General features: G+C 48.3%; 1 long non-coding RNA gene across 1 annotated transcript; it reads left to right on the top strand.

The window, feature by feature from the left end:
* The first annotated feature begins 395 nt into the window (after positions 1–395).
* On the top strand, positions 396–3739 carry LOC140253569 (uncharacterized). The gene is made up of 3 exons (XR_011903898.1): positions 396–516; positions 2330–2487; positions 2946–3739. It is a non-coding gene; the product is annotated as an uncharacterized lncRNA (long non-coding RNA).
* The last annotated feature ends 15783 nt before the right edge of the window (positions 3740–19522 follow it).

Here is a 19522-nt window from a genome sequence, read left to right as displayed (position 1 = left end):
GCAGCTTGCTGCTAGTTTTTCCCTAGTGCTAGGACAAAACAAGTGTTCTAACCCTGAGCTTCAGCAGGTGACAGCTTACATCATTGATCTCCTACATCCCCATCTCCTGCTGGCATCTCAGAGAGCAGCTACAGCGTTTGGGGCTTTCCTTCTGCACACCTTTATACAGAGCGCAGGGACGATGCACCTGTCCCATACCCATGTCTTTCCTGATACTGTGCACTTTTGCACCATAAACTGGTGGAAACACCCTGTTCCCTTGTAAAGCTGCACAATAAATCCTATACGAGTGCTTCTATCGGTTTTAAGGAAATTCTGTAGCTTGCAAAAGGCACGTGCCTAGTGGTTGCTCTCAACTCAAAAAGCTGTTTTTTTTCCCCCCTCTCTCACTCCCAGGCAACACAAGTCATTATTAAGCTGCTTGCTAACAGCAGCTAACTGCTTGGATGCTGCTGGACATCTCCCAGAGGGTGTTTTGGACACCATAAAGGCTCTTCTCACTACAGGAGCTGTTAGGTAAGTTGCCTGATCCAGGGCTCGGTTTGTACCATGCAAGCAAAGTTTTCTCCTTCCCTAAAACCCATAGCAATGCCCCAAACCTCCTAAAACAATAAAGATTTAAGAACAGCAAATCCACTCCTCCCACAGCCCCAAGGCTTGCTTGCAGCCCTCCTATGAGTAATAAAACCAAAACCCGCTTGTGCACAGCAGCATTCAACCTGAAAGCATCCCCTCCCCTTCTCCAAGTGCTTAAAGTGCCCCTGCCTTAACCTCTCCTGCTTAAGGAGCCCCCCACATTTGGAAACTTTAATGTCATAACCTGTTTGTCCTGTTTAAAGTGCAGGGCAGGGCCGGGGAGCTGACAGATCTGAAGTAAGCTCAGCCTGCAGCTACCTTGCACCTTTATGGCTCAGTGAGGGAGAAAGAGGCGGAAAAACAGCCCTTGGAGCCTCACATTTTTCTGTCTTATCCTTTTTTTTTTTTTTTCCCCCTTCAAAAAAGGAGTAGCATGAAACTCTGCCTGTGTGTTGGTGTGCAGACGTGGGGCTGAGAGAGTGCAGCGCAGTGATTCTTTTGCTAATAAGCATCTGTAGGGTTTTCTCCCAAATCTGACCCCATGAATGAGAGATTCTTGCAGGTAGTTTCTGAGATAAAAAGGTTCCTTCCTTATCTCCAGAGTCAGGTTCTCATCTCTTTTCTTAATCCATGCTGGCCAGTGATGTTCCATGCTGGAAAGGCACTGTGCCACACTGTGCGTACATCCCACCCTTGCCTCACCCACATGCTTTGTGCCCCCAGAACTTGATGAGGGAGATACACAGTGCTGGGAAACTCTTGCACATGGGTGTGATGTAGGAAGATGTGGTTTTCTTATAAACAGCATTGTTATCTGTTTAAGGCATTAATTGACTAAGAATACTTGAATATAACTTGTTGTCCTACATGTGCACATATGTCCTGATACTCAAGGTCAGGCTGGACAGGGCTCTGAACACCTGACTGAGCTGTAGGTGTCTGTGTTCACTGTAGGGGAGTTGGACTAGATGGCCTTTGAGGGTCCCTTCCAACTCAAACCATTCTATGATTATGCATTTATAGAAATAAATGGTTTATGATGTCAGCTCAGTGTTTTGTGTGCACAGATGCTGTAAATCCCATGCCAGGCAAAGAGGCAAATGCAGCTGAGGGTAGGACCACACTGAATCCTGGGCAGGTTTGTGGGCTCCCAAGTGACAGCACCATGAGAGACCATGGATGGGGTCAAGAACAACCTTCTGTCCACTCCTTGCTTGAGATTCAGCCCAAATCTGGGATGAATAAGAGCCAAAAGTAATTAAAATAATGCTCAAAGCAGCAGTGGGCAGTTGCATGTCACCACACCTTGCTTTCATCCCCTTGTCCCTACGACTCCTTTTGGAAACACTATGTCAGCCTGAGTACAGATAGGAAAGTCCTTTGGCACACAGGTACACAACTGGGGAGGTGAGGCTGTGGGTCAGCACCTCCCAGGCAGGCGGCATGCAGGGTTCTGTGGCTCAACTGTTGCACGACACGTGCCTCAGAGCAGTGCCAAACGCCTTTGCCTTTCGGTAGTTGCAAACAAAAAGCTGAGCTCCCTGGCCACCCAACAGGAAACATCTGCAATCAGGAGATCATAAGGCAAGCCGGCAGTTTTTTATCCCTTTTTTTTTTTCTTTTTTTTTTCTTTTTTTTTTTTTATGACAAAAATAAAATGATAAGTTCACTTTGAAACTTGTTCTTGACTTTAGTGTGTAAGAACTTAAAACAAACTGTTTTATAGCCCTCTTTGCCATATCTCTTCTTGCAGGTGGCAGAGGCGGGCTCAGACTGATAAGATTACTGATACGGAGTAAAACTGCTGCACTCAGAGAATGTGCTCATTAAGCAGGAATCTTAAGAAGTTGGAGATATTTGCCTAATGCCCTCCTCCTCCTCCCCACTGTCTTATGGAGCAAAGGGACCAAGGTGAGAGCCAGTGTGCCCTTGTTTTGGTTCAGCTGAAATTTTGGGGCATCATGAGAGGACAAAGAGTCACCGGGTTTCTTGCTGTCAGGTCTGCAGGTGGACATCTAAGCAAAGCCCAGGTTGGTGAGGGTTCCAAAACACCTTCAGGACCAATTTGGTGAGCCAAATCTGAGCAGTATCTCAGGCTGGATTTGGGGCTGTGGGACTAAGGAGACCACTGAAGCTTACCTTCAGATTTAGGATCATCTTTGCTTACACAGAGTGATACCTTGTTCTGGGGTTAGTTGATGATAAACACCTTAGTCATCATGTATAAAGATAGGGGAACGAGCTTGCAACAAGTACGGCTCTGTTCTGCCTTTATTTGAAGACCAGATGTTAAGCAACCAATACTTCTTGGCCTTTTTAGTGGTTTAGTGGTTGTGTTAGGCATGTTTGACTCGTCTCTTTCTTTTCAGGAGGGGATAAAACTGTCACCATGAAAGGAAATTAGTTCCTCGAACTCATTTCACCATGCTTTTTGCTTTTTGGCCAAGTATTTTTGCATGCTTAGATTCAGGACTTCCTTGTTCCTTATTTATTGTTAATTAAAATAATGGTAACTGCCATTTCAAGGGGTGGAAATAAGAGGGGGTGGGCACAAAATGACTGCCTGTCATGGATGGGTATCCTCTCCCTCTTCTGATGGGGCAGGTCAGAAGCCCAGGCACCCAGCATGTCAATTTGGGGTTGGGGTTTTGTGTCACGTTTGTAAAATATAATCCTAATGAGCTCAGATGTGGCTGCAGAGGACGTAGGTTTAGGAAAATGAACATCTTTCACCAAAGCGTTCTGGTGTTTGACAGGAGCTGGTTCACTCCCCAACAGATGTGGTAGCACCTGGAAATTTAAACTCAGGCTGTTATAGTTTGGTTTATGTATAACTTGTTTTGATTCCATTTTTTGCTCCAAAATTCCTTTGGGAAAGTATTGAAGGATAAGGATGGATCCCCAACTCTGTGGCTGACCCTTCCCCATGCAGCACATCCTCTCTACAGGGAGCTTTCTCTCACCATGTCTCATCTGTCAGATCCATTGCAATTACTTAGGGCAAAAGATAACATGCAAACACACTGTTAGTATTCAAAGCACTCTGAAATATCAGCTTGCATTACCACTATATAACAAAGCACAAAGACCACAGATTACAGCCTGTGACACTGGGCATTTCCCAACCCTGTGGCTCACCCAAAGAAGTAATATCAGATATAAACACAAAGGCAGTGTGATTTCTTTTGAATGTTAAATGAGCAGCCAGGGCACAATCACAGACCCAGGCACGATGGATCTTCTTTGGTGAGCCTCCTACTTTGTCCTCACCTCACATGCTGAGATATGTTTCACTCTTGCCCTCCTGAACTTCTTCCATTCTTGGGCTTCTTGCTTTCTTGGATTTCTTGCCCATACAGTCAAAACAACAAAGACCATCCTCATCACCTTCCTGGGACCTTGCCTAAGGAGGCTGTGGACAACCAGTCCCTGGATGTATTCAAGGACAGGCTGAATGTGGCTCTGGGCAGCCTGGTCTGGTGGTTGGCGACCCTGCCCATGGCAGGGTAGTTGAAACTAGATGACCACTGTTGTCCTTTTCAACCCAGGCTGCTCGATGTTTCTATGATTACCAAAATCCCCATGCAATGCAAACCAGCCACCAACCAGCAGAACGTGGCTTGAAAGGAAAGTGGCAATCTTCACAGCTTTCTTGGTGAGATACAGCTGGTACCTTTTTGCACCTCTTCACAACCAAACTGCAAGGTTATATGGCATCTCGTGTGATGAAGCACAACCCTGCAGAGATAGGAAGCAAAGGTGGGAACAGAAAGCACAGGAGGTTGATGGGGAAAGGGGCTTGTGTGGCCTGGAGGGGTCAAGAAGCAGGCTGAGGTAGGTAGGGGAGGGCAAGGTAGGGCAGGACAGAAGGTGTCGGGAGGAAAGCATGGCATGGAGCAGCTCCTTTCCTTGCTCAAACCTGTCATTGCCTCCACATACAAAAGCTGATGGCAGAAGTGAGGTACCTCCTGGTGCAGGCCTGAGTGGCAGAGAGCACTGCAGAAACCACTTTGTTTTACCCAAGAGGATATGTTTTGCTGTCTGTAAGCAGAGGAACATTTGGGCCCTTCCAGAAAACAAACAAAACCTACCCCAAAGTGAAACTCTCTGACATTCCAGAAATAACAAATCTGCATCCCTCAGTATCTAAATCACAAAGCAGGAGCTCAAGCTGTAACATGCCGGCTGCTTTCTGCCCGGCGCTGTATTATAGCCAGCTCTCCAAAGCGAACCAAAAGGCCTGGCTCCTCCTCCCGGGGAGATGAACACCCAGCAATAAAGACGCCCTAAATTACTGCGAGCAGAAGAAGTCTTGCTCAAGGCTGTGCAGTGCCTCAGCAGGGATCCATTTAAAGCAGCCAGCATAAGAGGACGTGACAAGACCTGCCGCAGGAATTGTACTGAAACTCTGAGCATGTCAGAGCAGGAGAGCATCAGGGCAGTGACTGATGAAGATTAGGCTAGATAGCAAGGAGGAATGGTATGTCAAAGAGGAGGGGGGGAAGCGATATGGCTACAGGGAAGGAAAGGCAGGGTGGAGCCAGCGATCCGAGCTGGTGGCCTGCCAAGGTACATATATGTTAATTGAGCAATCCTGCTCTCCACTCGCCTGGCAGGTAACAAAAGGTGTGCGGGGTCTGCAGAGAGGGTAGAAGAGGAATGCTGCACGGCAGTGAGGGGAGGACCCTGCAGCCCCACCAGATGGGGCCCCTACCCAGGAGGGCCACTGCAGGTGCCTCCAGACTGCTGGGAGATGCCCAACATCAAGTGAAATAAAATAATAGGAAATACTGGTAAGCCACCAACTGTGCATAAGAAGTACCACCCCTCCAGAGACTGAATATGCCTACTCACTGCCCAACAAACCCAATGGCATTGCTGAAATATCTGGCAATGCTCTAGTGGCCCTTCACAGCAGTTTGTCAAGCCACAGATTTCAAAGCTGATTATTCCCTTAGGTTCATAGAAAGAGACACAGAGAAATGACCTCCCCTGGGTCAGCTGTAACCATCTACTTGACTAAGTACCCCATCCACCTCCTCTCCATCTCAGCTCAGCTCATCAGGCTTCAGTGCTCCTCTTCCATCTCATACTTTCTCTGTAGGTTGGCTAATGATATATGGGAGGGAAGAAAAGCTCTTTGAATACAGACAAAGGAAAGCCTAGGCAAAGGGGTGGACTGCAAGGCATGACCTAATGACAGTCATATTTATGACCTAGCAAGCTCAGGCTAGGGTTTTAACAACAGGAGGACCACAGATGCCTCTGGTGTGGCTGAGTTGCAGGAAAGAAGATACCAGATATTATCTGGAATAAACTATTCCATGGAATTGACTTTACTGGCCATCAAAGGGACACAAGCTCCTACTTCAGGCTCTTTGCTTAAGTGAAATGTGCATAGCTTTGGTTCCACTAGCATGTCCTTGCTATATGCTGCCGCATGGGATGCCCGTATGGAGCTGCATCCCATGGCATTGCCCCAGGCTGCATGCCAAGCACAGCACAAAGCAGAAAGACACATCATAGCATCACAGCTGATCATTTGTGATTGGAAGCCAGGACTGGGGGGCCATGGGCTGCTCTGGGTCAGGTGCTGTTCCTGGTCAGCTGATCTAACTACCACAGAAGCAGGGCTGGAGCCAGCCATCAAGTTGGTGGGCACAGGGTGAATCCCTGGGACCAGCACACATCATCTCATGCCACCACTGCAGAAGAACCATGCCACCAGGAACAAACTGCTCCCAAATTGCAGGGCTCTGGGTATCATCACCCTCTCCACCTTCCCAGGGATTTCTACAGGTGTCTGCAAGATGTAATCAGCTCTTAAGAGCACTTAGCAAGTAGGAAGCACTTGTAGCTCTCCACACAAGTACCCATGAAGTAGATGCATGCTCTAGCAGAGGTGTGCATGGAGGAATCTGCTTCTGTTGCTTTCAAGCATGGTTTTCAAGCAGGGAGGATGCATCAGGCATCCAGCCTGCATCCAGCCAAAAGAGGGCTAAAATATAACACAGTGCCTGGAGGTAAGGCACCTGTCAGTTGGTGTTGCTCCATTCCTAGAAATAGTGTAAATTGGTGTTTTGCTGATGCCCAGGCTTCTGCCACATAGAGATGCATAATACATTACAGGTGGGCTGTCCTAGACTAAGAGTATTCTGGTGTGGGAGACCTATGACTGCAGTGACAGACCTGTGTGGTGCCATCACCTGCCCCATGTGTGTGTAGGTGACCATCTCTTCTGCACCTCTGAGCTCTCAAAAATGAGGAAACAGGGAGGTGGACATAACAGTGTGAGTTAGAATCTGAGAACAAGTCATGGGCAACCCATACATTGCATGATGGGGTATTGAGCCCAGGCTGCATGGGGCCATTTACATCTGTTTCCTCTCAGTTTGCCAGGTTTGCCTGAAGCAGCACCAGCTAGGAGTCACACCAGGACCCAACAGTGGTATTGCCCACTCTCACCAAAGTGCTGCAACATGGGACATCCAAGTAATGCAGAAAATGCCTTTTGAATACTGCAGTTCTGGTGGTTGCCAGTGGGTGATCCACATGCTGTAGCACAAGGGTGCTGCTGCAAGTTCCTGGCCTTTCCACGGGGCAGTCACTCTTAGATGCAGCTGACACTCAGCATTTGCATGAATTTGATTATGGGGCAGGGCAGATTTGAGCCTTTCTGTCAGAAGCAGCAGTGAGAACATCTCATTTGCCTTGCACTCCTGTTCACTTCCTGGCTTTGTGCAAACTAATGTTTTGACATGCAATGAAAGACCCCTTTGGCAGAGCAAGAGGGCAGATTTGGGGAAATTATGAGCTTGTATTCATGCTATTTCTTTATCCCACGTGCTGTGCTCAGGCTTCTTGGTGCAAAGTAGTAGCTCAGGCCCACAGGCTGCCCAGCCAGCTACCAGCATTTCAATGTTCCCCTGACCCAAAACCCAAGTGGTAACAATAGCCTGCCAAGAAATAATCACATGAATTTTCATGAGCCCCATTTTCTTTCTGTTCTCGCCTATATCCATTATTTGACCCTTGGGGAAGAGGCAAAAACGAAGATCCCTCAGATATTTCTCTCAGGCTGATGGATCTGTGTTGCTATGTGAATGCAGAAGAGCACTGATGGGGTGAAATGTGCTCCGTTCCTTGAAGGCTGAAGTAAGAGCAGAGCCTCCGAGCTTTCTGTTTTGAACAGTTCTACAGTGCCAAGATTAAGCAGAACAGACCCTCCTCATTGTCAGTGTGAATTATGTGATACCAGTAAAGCAGAAACAGAGGAAAGACTTTAGCAAAAAGCTATAAGGAGAGAGGCTCATTTTCTCATTGGAAAGAGCTGACTGTGAGAAATTAGGTGCACTGTTTGATCTCCGCAGCTCTTCAGCCCTGCTCTGTTTTGACACCAGTTCTGCACTTGATGCCTGAACCTCTGATATCTCCCTCACGTCTGTGAGCCCCATGTGCCCTCCAGGCAAAGAAATAGAGCAGAGCAAGGTGTTGGCAGGTCCATAACATGTATTGCTCAAGCAATGCAAGTACTGTGGGCACAGGGCCCAGTTCTTGGTGCACAGCTCCGTGCTGGGATGTGCATATTTTGTGTCCATGTTTGAGACACCTGTTTTTGAAAACATAGCCCCAGGCCTTTATTTTATAGATGCCGTCAGTGATAAACACTACCTCCAACCAGCCGAAGAATGCAGCCAGAAGCAAGCGTGGCTGGCTGCAAGAGGAACTCATGAGCTCACCACAGAGTGCACTCACCCAGAGATCTCCATGTACTTTGCAAAAGGAGTTCAACCCTATTATCCCAGTTATTGCAGTTGAAACTGAATAGTAAATCCAGAGCAGCTACTACAGTAAATTGGGAAATACAGTGGAAGCGGGTACTGTGAATGAGTAGCTTACAGTATTTGAGCTGTCAATAGGGCTCCCACTTCTGTTTCCACTTAAAGCTCTTGAGCTAGGTTCAGGTCTGGGCGTTTTGGATGGCTCAGTCTCCATCACCTTCACAGATGTTGGCAGTGGGCTTACAACAAATTGCTTGGCCATATTGCTTGGCTGAAGCAAATATTGAATATCTCGGCTGATGGTCAATGGGACCACAGAGTCCAGCATCACTTTGGCAGGGTGCAGCTGAGATGAGGATGGAGAGGACCTCTGTGGATGAAGGGGCAAAGACTGCTGGGACAGTGGGATGGGGTTTAGCCTTCCTGCTATGAAGTAGAGCCTGTCATATGTAGCATGACCCCAGGTGAGAACTCATGCTACCGTATGTCTGATTTTCAATGCTGGCTTGGGGCAGGGGGAAAGTACAAGGCTGGGAAGGAGCAACAAGGGACATGGGGACAGCAAAGAACACATTCCCCTCATTGAGACAGGGAGGACAAGCTGTTGAGAGGGCCAGTCTAATAAGCTAAGAACATACATGCTCTCTCCAGTCTGATTCTGCTTCCTGGAAGAACTTTTACTGCCACTAAAATGCTTAAAGCTCTGTGAAGCTTTTGCCAGCTGGAATAGTCTCTTTGCACCTGTCTTTTTGTTGACACAAATCCCTTCTCTAATAGAGCTAATCACTCCGCTTTGATAAATCTGCCAGGCCCCCGATATGAGCTCCCTTCCAGCCCTTGATGCAAAACAAACAGACCATTGTCTCCACAGGGCCAGCCAGCCTGTTAATGGTTAAGCTGGGAGTGGGCAGGCTGGGGAAAGGAGGCATCACCAGCTGCAGAGGGATGGGTCTGGACATCCCCAAAGCACTCACCAGATTCTGCACTGGCAGTGATTCCTCTGCCACCAGATTCTGCAAAAATCATAGCTGAGGAGCAAATAACTTTCATTCTTTCTCCAGAATCTTCAGGTTTCTGTCTTGGAGGCATCCTATGAGGGAACTCAGCACAAATCCCTGCTGCACAATGGGAACACAAGCATGCTCTCAGCTATGGGGAGCACTTCTATAGTATTGAGACAATAAAAGCACTGGTCTTCACTGACCCTGTTGTCTGGACACCGAGTTCCCATGTTCCCTTTAGTGCTGAGACAGTACTCCCAAATCCAATATATTGGTAGATCCCTCAAGATGAGGAACCTGAAGCTGAAAAGAGCTCCAGAGCCAGGCACCAGAGCCCATGCCTCACTCCTGGAGGCAGGGCAACAGCCTCCACATAAGGATGGTGTGAGTGAAGTTGGGAATTTATTTACAAAAAAAAGATGTCTGCAGGGTTCAGCATCCCCACCAGCTCTTTCTGGGGCTATGCAATTCATGTGAGAGCATCCAGCACCATGGAGTGGGATGGAATGGTCATTCCTGAAAGAGGAGCAATGGGGAAGTGAGAAGGTCTTTTAGGATGTACAGAGCAAAATGCTAGGCAGATAAGAAAATAGCTAAGTCTAGCCAAGGAGCAGGAAGAGAAAGTGAGGTCTGAGGGTGTCTTTCTAAGAATGAAGGACTATAAGGAGAAGAAAGCTGGAGGCATAATTTTAGGCATAAAATGATAAACTTAGTTTGGAAGAAAATAACTGGAGGCATTTGACTTAGACTGTGCTTTCCTGCAGTAGCACTCCTTCTTGGCTGCAGAGAGCCTACCAGCACCAAAAACTCTGATTAACACAGCAGCAACAGAGCCCTGTATTCCTCCCCACACCCTGCTGCATAGCCCTAGCTGAAGATGAGTGGTTCCACCTCACATTTCTCTGCAGAAGGAAGCAGTGCAAGAACTGCTCCATACCACAAGACTTTTGATAGCAGTTTTTCAGTGTTTTTTGGGGTTTTTTTTTGGGGGGGTGTTGATAAGCCAGACTTTTTGGCCAATTAACAACATCCAGTGAGGCAGGCTACTCAGACTTTTCTACATGCAAAAGGTGAGCAAATGCAGAGGTTCTGATGCCCCATTTCATGGCAGCTGAGTAACATCTGCCAAATTCAGTCATGCAATCCAGTTCCAAGGCAAAGCAGCAAATAGGCATCAGGTGCTTGCCCTTTGCTGCTACAAGCTGCATCTGTACAAAGACCTTTGAACATAATACCAGCTCTCTAGAAAGCTCCACAGTGCTCAGCTGAAACCCGTAAGCCATTTGCACTAGCTAACATATCCCTCAGCACCAGCAGATGCTTTCTCAGTGGCTTTGCTCAGGCTTGCTATGTGCCTCAGGTGAGTGCTCTCTATGCAGCCAATGAGACAGGAGGTGCCCAGGAGGAGCTCTGGCTGTGCTCCGGCCGTGCTCCCAGCAGCAGGAAGCATCTAGTCTATGTCCAGGCTGAGTCTCTGCACCCACTGTCATGACTTTCCACAGTAAGCCCTTTGTGGTGCTCCCCAGATGTCTGCTGCTTGAAGATGCTGCGCAGAACTGAGGCCTTTAAGGTTTTAAACTGTAAGTGAAGAAATAGGGGTTTCTCCCAGAGAAGGGTATTGTAGTTAATTATAGCTACTAAAGCCATTCTGCCTCTCTCCATCTTCTTCACCAACTATGATGTTTTGAAGCCCCTTTTGTTATAACAAAGCCCTGAGGCCTACTGCTCAGAACAGGTGCCACATCTCCAACCAACTTTTGGAAGCCGGCACTGTGAGGCCAGCTGAAGAGCCAGGCACAAAGAGAGCTCTGCACTTGGCACGTGGTGGTTGCTGGAACTGCCAGGCACTTTACATGGCTGAGCGATGCCTCCAGGAGGGGCACAGTGGCTTGTGGGAGATTGCCAAACTGGATGGTTAAGGACTTGTTCATACACAGCCTAATCCTCATCCACCACTTATGTAGGCACAGGAGCCTTCCAGCTGCTTCATACCCACCCGGGGAACAGGAAGAGACTTGCACCCAAGGGACTGGGCAAGAGAGGTAGGAGCCTAGCAGCACTGCACCAGGGTTTGCCCTGGGTACATAGGGAAAAACCATAGTGGTATTGCAGAGTGATGTAAAGCACCAGGAACCCACAACTGCCAAGATCTTTGGAACAAATGTGCATCCTCAAGGAAGCAGTCGGGAGGAAGGCAGAGCAGATGTCAACAGGTTTGGCTCCCAGGGCTGTCTTTGTTCCAGCACCCAGGAGCTCTGTCCTGTCCCCACATTGCCTCCTCTTTTGCCTCCATTGGGGAAGGCCCAGGAAGAGAGTGGCTGCCTCTCCCTGCATGCACACATGGTATGGTATGGGCAGTCCGGTTTCTTCTTTCCCCCCCCCCACCTTTTTCTCATTCCCCTAACAATTAATGTCAATGCAGAGAGGCAGGTGCTCCTGGCATGATGCCCTCCTCTTTGTTTACAGAACACTCCTTGAAGATTATTTGTATTGAAATCGTTTGGCTTTCCTCTTTCTCCTTCTCTTTTCTTCCCTCCTTTCCCCCCACCCCTCCACCCCTTCCTTCCTTACACCATGTTAGCATTATTACAGAAGCCCTGTGGACCACTGGGGAAGACTCATAGCTTTACCAACAAATGGTCACAAACCTATACCAAAAGCTCCTATTGCCTCGAAAATCCCCTCACTTCAGTGCACCTTTCTACCACTGCCAGGCTGCGGTGCAGATGCTCTGTCCTCACTCTGAGTCATCCCTGGGGACTGCAGGGCCACAGCCACAGGCTGGTGGCATTTCTGCATGACTCACCCAGGTGAGACAGATTACAGGGAGCTTTATGGCAGTCTTCTCAGTGCTGCAAAACAGAAAGCAGCTGGAACAGGTTTGAGGCAGTGCTGGAAGGTTGCAAAAGATTGAGACAGAAGGCGAAAGTGCGCTCTTTTTGAAGGAAAATAAAGTTTGGTCATGCTGAAGTCTGGAATAAAAAATTAATATGCAGGTTGCTCTAAAGGTAATGCCTCCTCCTATTTATCTCTGTGGAAACTATAACATGTTCAAAGAGCGCAATAATGCTATTTACTAGGGCAAACTCTCAGCTAGAAAACACTCTTTTTCAACATAGTCACCACCATTAGTTGTACACTTTTTGGCAGCAATAAACAAGAGCCTCTGCTGTGTTCTTAAAAATCTGTATGAGCAAAGGTGACCCTCTGTTGTTGCCACTGCTGAAATGCACCACCCACCACCTCACTGTGCTGTATGGTCTCTATAAATGTTGGATGTCAGTGGGTGCCATTTTTTTTCTGCATGGAGGAATTCAGTTCCACACCTTTGCTTCATCTTCACTTCCATGTCAGACGCCATTCTGTCAGACTGCCCCTCTGCTTCCATCTGTCGCAGGGCAGCAACATGTAACAGGATATTGGTGGGAAGGTTCAGCCATGCTGCCAGCATCCACCTCTGACACTGTGGGCCAACATGATAAAATAGGGAGCACTGCTCTCAGAGCAGCCCTCATAAAAATTCTGTGGGACTTTACTTATCAAGTGCTAAGTTTAGGGGGTGACTCTGCCATCTCCAGGTCAGCACTACCCATCACCCTGCTCTCATCTGCACTGTGTCACTCCAGCAGTCCCGACCCAAATACTGCAGAGATGGGTTCTCAGCTAGGACAGGGATGCTGTATTTGCATTTTTGCTATCTCAAGTCACAGCTATGTGCTTGAGGAGCATCCTCCAAGCCAGCAAGATGCTGTTAGAGTGCTTCAAATAACTGTGCAAGCAACAGAAGTATTGCAACAGAGATTTTTCTTTTGAAATTAAGAAAAGAAGGCAGTAAGCAGCTTGGGCTGATCCTTCCCCTCTGTGTGTTGTTGTGTACACGCCTGGCTGGCTCTCTCCATTTATGCCCAGGGCAATGGCAGCCCCCAGCTCTTGGAGAACAAAGGAGGGCAGAAAACTCATCCCTCAAGGAGCAGTCCCAATCAGTGGATAGTTGTTGTCCATGTGGTTTTTCCCCCAAGAAAGGCAGCCTCACAAAGGACTTTCTAGCTCATTGTCCAGGCCCAAAGCTTCCTCATAAGAGGCTGCTGGGCTTGTTGCAACAGATCCCAGGTGTGTGAGTGATGCCCTGCCTCGCGCCTTTCACAGCAAAGCGCCCAAAGCCTAAGGCAAGCAGAGGGAGAAGAGGGAGTGGTGTACATGTTCCAATTAATCGGAGCAGAAAGAGAAAGCCAGGATCTGCAACGCCTGGGGCAGCATGGATTGAACAGGTTGAACCTGATGGCAGTGAAAGGAGGTGGCAGAGGGGACCCTGGCTGACTGCTGGGGTCCCCAGCACTACCCACTGCCCCAGATTCCCCTGTGCTGGGAGCTACTGTCCTGCTGGGGCAGTGGACAAGCACAGAATAACAAACTCCATGTCCAGAAGCCAAGGCCTCCCCGCAGCCCATCCACTGCCAATGCAAGCTGATGTTACACGATGCCTGCTTCCTCCCCTTCCCCAGTAATAGATGTCCTCTTTCCAAGGAGGTCATTGGAAAGCTGAGGCATGGAGATACCCGGTCTGAGGAGGGTCAATACAATTCTCCTTTCTAGAATCAGGAAAATTCCCATTTTGAAGATTTCTTTTTCAATGTGACCTCACTATACAGTTGCCCAAAGGCCCAGACCTGGCTTGAGACTTGGCTAGAGGGAAAAGAGGAATCCTATGGGACAGAAGTTGCAAGGGGCAGGAGGACATGTTTTAGGGGAGAAGATAAAACCAGAATCATCAAGGCACTGGAGGAAACTCCCCTTCTTTAATCAGTGATGCCCAGAAGAGTAGGGAGAACCTTCTCTTGCAGCGGGAGATCTGGGTGGAAGACAGATGCCTCCCAAGCTTTGCAATGGGACTAAAAGATCATGCCAAACAAGCAGGTTATTTATTTATATATGTATATATGTTTTTCCTGCTTCTCCTTCTATGTGGCCTCTGCATGACAATGCAGTGAAAAACAACCTGAGCAGAGAATACACTGCTTTGAACAGAGGCACCCTTAGCTACTCAAACCTTTGGCAAAAAATTAGTGACAGGGTAAATAATTGTCCTTTCTGGAGCTGGGCTAAGTTATCCGGGTCTTCCCTGGTAGAGTCACTATGGATTGTCCCACTGGCAAGCTGGGGGATGAAAAGCTGTGCTGACCATGCAACCTTTTGGCAGGTTAGCTCTGCCCATGTGTGTGCTTGCTCACCATGTGGTGTAATGACTCCACGTGTCTAATTCAGACCTGTGGGCATTACTGCAATGTAAATTATGAATAGTCATAATAGCAATTAATAAACATGCTGAAACAAAAATGTACTCTCTGTTTAATTAACACTGGTCTTCAGCAGTTTTATCTCAGGATGAGTGGCTATCTCATCGGAGCTGCCTTCAAACCATGCCCTTCCTGCCATGGTAGGATGGACACATCTTCCCTCTGTAAATGGGAAAGCCTGTTTTCTGCTTTAGCTCTGACCAAACGACTTTGTGACAGCACCTTGCAGTCTGCCTCTCATCCCAGAAGAAGGCCACAGAAATAGAAATTGCACCTGGAGAAGCCCTGTGGATTTCTTTGCCTTGCTGGAAGGGAGGAAAGGTGATATCCAGGGACAAGCACTAAAGCCAGAGGAGTACAAGAAAGGCTTTTGAGCAAGCAGTGGCACTGAGCAGTCTGCAGGACTGGAACAGGATATCACTGCCCATTGGGCAGCTGAGAAACCCCCATTCCTTCACAGTCACCCCTACCCCCACTACCCAGCCATGCAGCCATGTTGCACAGATGTATTCCCCACAGACATCATGTTGGCTGTGCTCAACACTGCACGGCCATCAGCCAAGCCAAATCAGGAGATTGGAGGCACGCAGAGAGCCCCAGCCTTGCTCACAGCCCTCGTTATCAGGAGGAGGAAGGCTCAGCCCTTGACCCTCTGCAGGCAGATGGGGATGAAAAGCATCCCAGCAGGAGCAGGGTGGGCATTTGCCTTCTCCACGCTCTGACCTCCACTGCTTTGAAGAAGAGCATCCGTAATCTTTACGAGGCCTTGGAGATAGGAGTGCTCTGGGCACACACAAGCCATCTGCTCCCATTTCCCTCTGCTTTCCCAACAAATCCCTCCCCACTGACCCAATCCGAGCTGAAGTCCTTGCCTCTGCAGTAATGATTTATAGGGCTGTACATGCTGACAGTTAAGCCAGGTAAATTCAAGGTCCTGAGCACCTTCCAAAACCAGCTGCAGAGGATGAGATGTGGTGGATGAGAGCAGAGGAGCAGTCATGCTCAGAGGTGAGGACAAACAGACAGGCAGGGACAGCATTAGCCTGATGATTTGCATCTTCATCAAGTGCTCTGCTGCACTATGGGGTTTTAATAAAAATATAAGGACCAGAGGGGTCATAGCTGAGACTCCATTCCTGGAATCTTGTTTCTGCTAATGCATAAAGGAATGTAAAACATCCATAGAGTGCATTGTGGAAAGAAAAATGGGGAATACAGGGGGAACAGGTGGCTCTTGACACCTGAACACAGCCTGTATCACGAGGCCAAGAGGGCTGAAGGTCCACAGTGTATCCTGCAGTGTCCTGTAGTGACTGTTCAGTAAAGCTGAGCTCAGGTTAGGCATGGGCAGCATGAAGGGTTTGGGCTTGCTGAAACGGGGAAGCTGGTGTTGAGACTGGCATGGGGTGGGCAGGCTGTGCCAGCCATGCCCTCCTGCTCCATCAAGATGCAGGAGATAGGGCTGCAGCCACACCAGGGTGCAAGCATACATGCAGGCTCTTGCAGGCTCAGGCTTCCTGATGGGGATCTGCTGTACTCTTGTGTTCTTTTTTTAATGAGAACTTCTTGTAATCACCCCTATAAAACTGAGGGTGGGGAGCTGTTACTTATTAACGTCCACTGTTTCCAGGGAGCATGCAGCAGGGGATCTGTTGGGAGAATCAGGCTCAGATGGGCTGTAACATGTTATAGTGTGGCAGAGAGATGTGCACACACATGTACATGCATACAGATGGGCATGCACACACGCACATGCACACCGATCTTCATGCCAGGTCACAGATGTCACCACCAACCCACCATGTCCTGAGCTTTCTGCTGGTCCTTGAAGTTATTTGCGCTGACCAGCCTGCAAAGCAGGAGCAATAGAAATGCAAAAGTCCTCTGTGGTGATTAATGCATCATGTGTACAAAGAAGGTCTGTGGTGAACAGAGGCTGGAGCCAGGATTAATTGCATACCTTGAAGTGGAGAGATTTATGTAAGGAAACAGACTTGGCAGGCTGCCCTGCTCCAGGCTGTGTTTACCTGCCTGCGCCTCCACACCTGTCGTGCTGCAGCAGCAAAATATTATTTAATAACATTTGAAGGGAGATCTTAATAGCCGCACTCGCTCCCCGCCTTGCCCCACCTCCATGAGTGCTGCAGTGGAGCCTGACCTCTTTTCTTCAGCCCTTTAGGTGGGATTTGTGCTTGGCCAACCAGTTCAGGTGCCTATGACCCTGAGGGTCTCTCCTGGCTGTTTGGGCTACAGCAGTTAGAAATATGGTTGTTTCCATGTATGCCCATCCCTTAAGTTCTCCTGCACACTCAGCTTAGAATCACAGAATCGGTAGAATCAATAGGGCTGGAAAAGACCACTAAGGTCATTTATTCCTATTGTCAGCCCATCCCCACCATGCCTGCTGACCATGTCACTCAGTACCACAGCTACCCTTTGCTTGTCCCAGTGAAAGGGGAGCTGGAGAGCCTGGGATGTTCCTCAGCCCAAGTACCCAAACTACAAAGCCCAGAGCAGCCCGGGCTTTGCCCCAGGCAGGTCAAGGCTCCTGCACTCCATGTAGGACCAACTACATTTGTATACATATGAGCAGCACAGTTCCAAATGTTCTTTGTGTCCATTCAAATAAGAGACAAATATTTAGTACAACCCAGCTCAGAAGTGCTTGAGGGCATCTCTTGAAAGGGATTTGGATATTAATTGCAGTCCGTTTGTTGATTTGCATGCTTATCAGCAATGGACAAGATCAAATAGAGCCCCAAGAGTCTGGAATGGGAGCACTTAGGGCTTTATTTCTTATCAGCAAAGCCCCTTGGTGATTATAAGCAAATGAGTGAGTGCTAAGGCCGGTTAGAGGAGGGAAAGGAGAAGTGCTTCCCAACTGCCAGAGCTTAGTCTCTCCAACCAGAACTGGGTAATGATAATGCCATTAACAGTGCTGTAACCAATTAAGGAATCACTATCATCACTATTGGGGAGCAAGAACTGTACTTTGTGCTGCATTGGTCCAGCAAACGCTGGGTGTCCTAAAGCCACCCAGGCACAAGCATGGCCAGGGAGGCATCCAATGCAGTTCTGTCCTCTGTACTAGTTTCCCTGAGGCTTGACACTTTCTCTTCTCGAAGAAAACTTCCCACTAACCTAAACTGTCCCAAACCTTATTCCCTGTTTTGTGTTATTGGAGGAAAACATGGTGCTTGTTTTTTTTTTTGATGGACTTTTTTCTTTTTTACCCCTGCAGAACAAGCTTCAAAGGAGCAGTGGGGACCTCTCCATTTCCATAAGAAAAGAGCAGAAGAGCTGTCCTCCAGGGCCCCAGTGCATCCTGCCTCATTTCACAGATAACCTGGGGCGGGGGGGCTCCGGAGGGGCACGGTGGCAGGAGGACAAGGTCCCCCAAGGTTAATCACAAACCACCCACCGCATTCGTCACAGGGGCTGATTGATGAGCACCACTAATCACTGCCTGGCGAGGCCGGAGGTGACACAGGAGCTACAGGGATATGGTAGGCATGCTAGATGGATGCAGTGACACCTAGAGCCTATAGAGGATGTATATCATAGGGCTTTTTACAGGGATACATGTGTGCCTTGCCATACAGACATGGAGACTGACAGGGGCAGGTCTCTCCAGCCCTTGGAAAACTCCCCAGCTTTCAGAAGAGACCAGGATGTGGGATTCTGGCAGGAGAAAGGCTTAGGGAGAGGTGGCACTGGATTTATCTCACAGCCAGAAGGCAATTAATAGAGTTTCCATCCTCTTTATGAACTGAAACCCATTTGAGTTTCCTATAGGAATGATCTAGGCAGTAAAAGTGAGGTCAGATGAGAACCTGATGCATTTACAGGCTGGATACCTGTGCATTTCCTACAGTTTCCAACAACACAACTTTTTCTTTTACTCTGGTTCTAGCTGATGCTCAGATTTCCGGACAGGCTCTGCCCATAATAATGAAATTTGCATCGGTGTTAACTATCTGGATGCAAATGATAGCAAGGGTTGTGATGTGCTGTGATTTAACCTCTGTGTTACAGGCACAATCCATGCCTTCCACTGCCGACTCATGAACATTTCTCAGGTGGCCATGCCAGCAGGCTTCTTACTGTGGACTTCTCCCACTGCTTCCAACGTGGGCTGCAGTGCAGCTTAAGGACATAGGAAATGATGACATTTTCAAACTTGGCTCCTGCAGTGCCCAACACAGAATGATCTGAATCCTGCGTGACTGCTTGGACATGAACAAAGTGCTGCCCAGTTTTCTCTGGATGCAATTATTACCACTTAAAGGTGCAGGTGTTTCTGGGATTGAGACCGTGGGGTTTTTTTTTCTTTTTTCTTTTCTATTAGATCTGCGTTGTAGAACAGGTGCAGAGAATATCAGCAACAAAGAATGGTTCATTTCTGATACAGCCTCATGTATTTCAACAGGCTTAACACAAAAGCCACCAAAAGCTATGTCAGTCTGGACTACAGTGAACTTTGAGCTAAATGTGTGCTCTTTCAGAAGTGACTTCTTCAATAGAAGTGCTTCGGCCTCCCAGAGCACTCAAGTATATAGGGCAGGAGGCAACTCATCAACCCGTGACCACCTAAACTGGCTACAAGTGATGAATCTGCTCACCACAGACCCACCTTCAGCCTCCAGGAGGGACGGGCATCACCCAGGGGCATTGGATCCCCTGTCAAATAGTCATCCTGCAGCAAGCAGAAAGACCACTTCAGTCTTTGTGGGCTATTAACGCCAATGACTAGTCAAGTGACTAACTTGGAGCAGACACCACACTCTGGAATGGCCGAAGGGAGATGTTTGTTCTGGATTTTTATCATCTCCTGCCACACCTAAGAGCGCCTCTTCCACCAGAGGTAGTT

The sequence above is a fragment of the Excalfactoria chinensis genome, chromosome 5, assembly GCF_039878825.1.
Source record: "Excalfactoria chinensis isolate bCotChi1 chromosome 5, bCotChi1.hap2, whole genome shotgun sequence".
Classification (NCBI taxonomy): Eukaryota; Metazoa; Chordata; class Aves; order Galliformes; family Phasianidae; genus Excalfactoria; species Excalfactoria chinensis.
The sequence above is the reverse complement of the archived record's forward strand: the minus strand, read 5'-3'. Positions and strand labels throughout refer to the sequence as shown.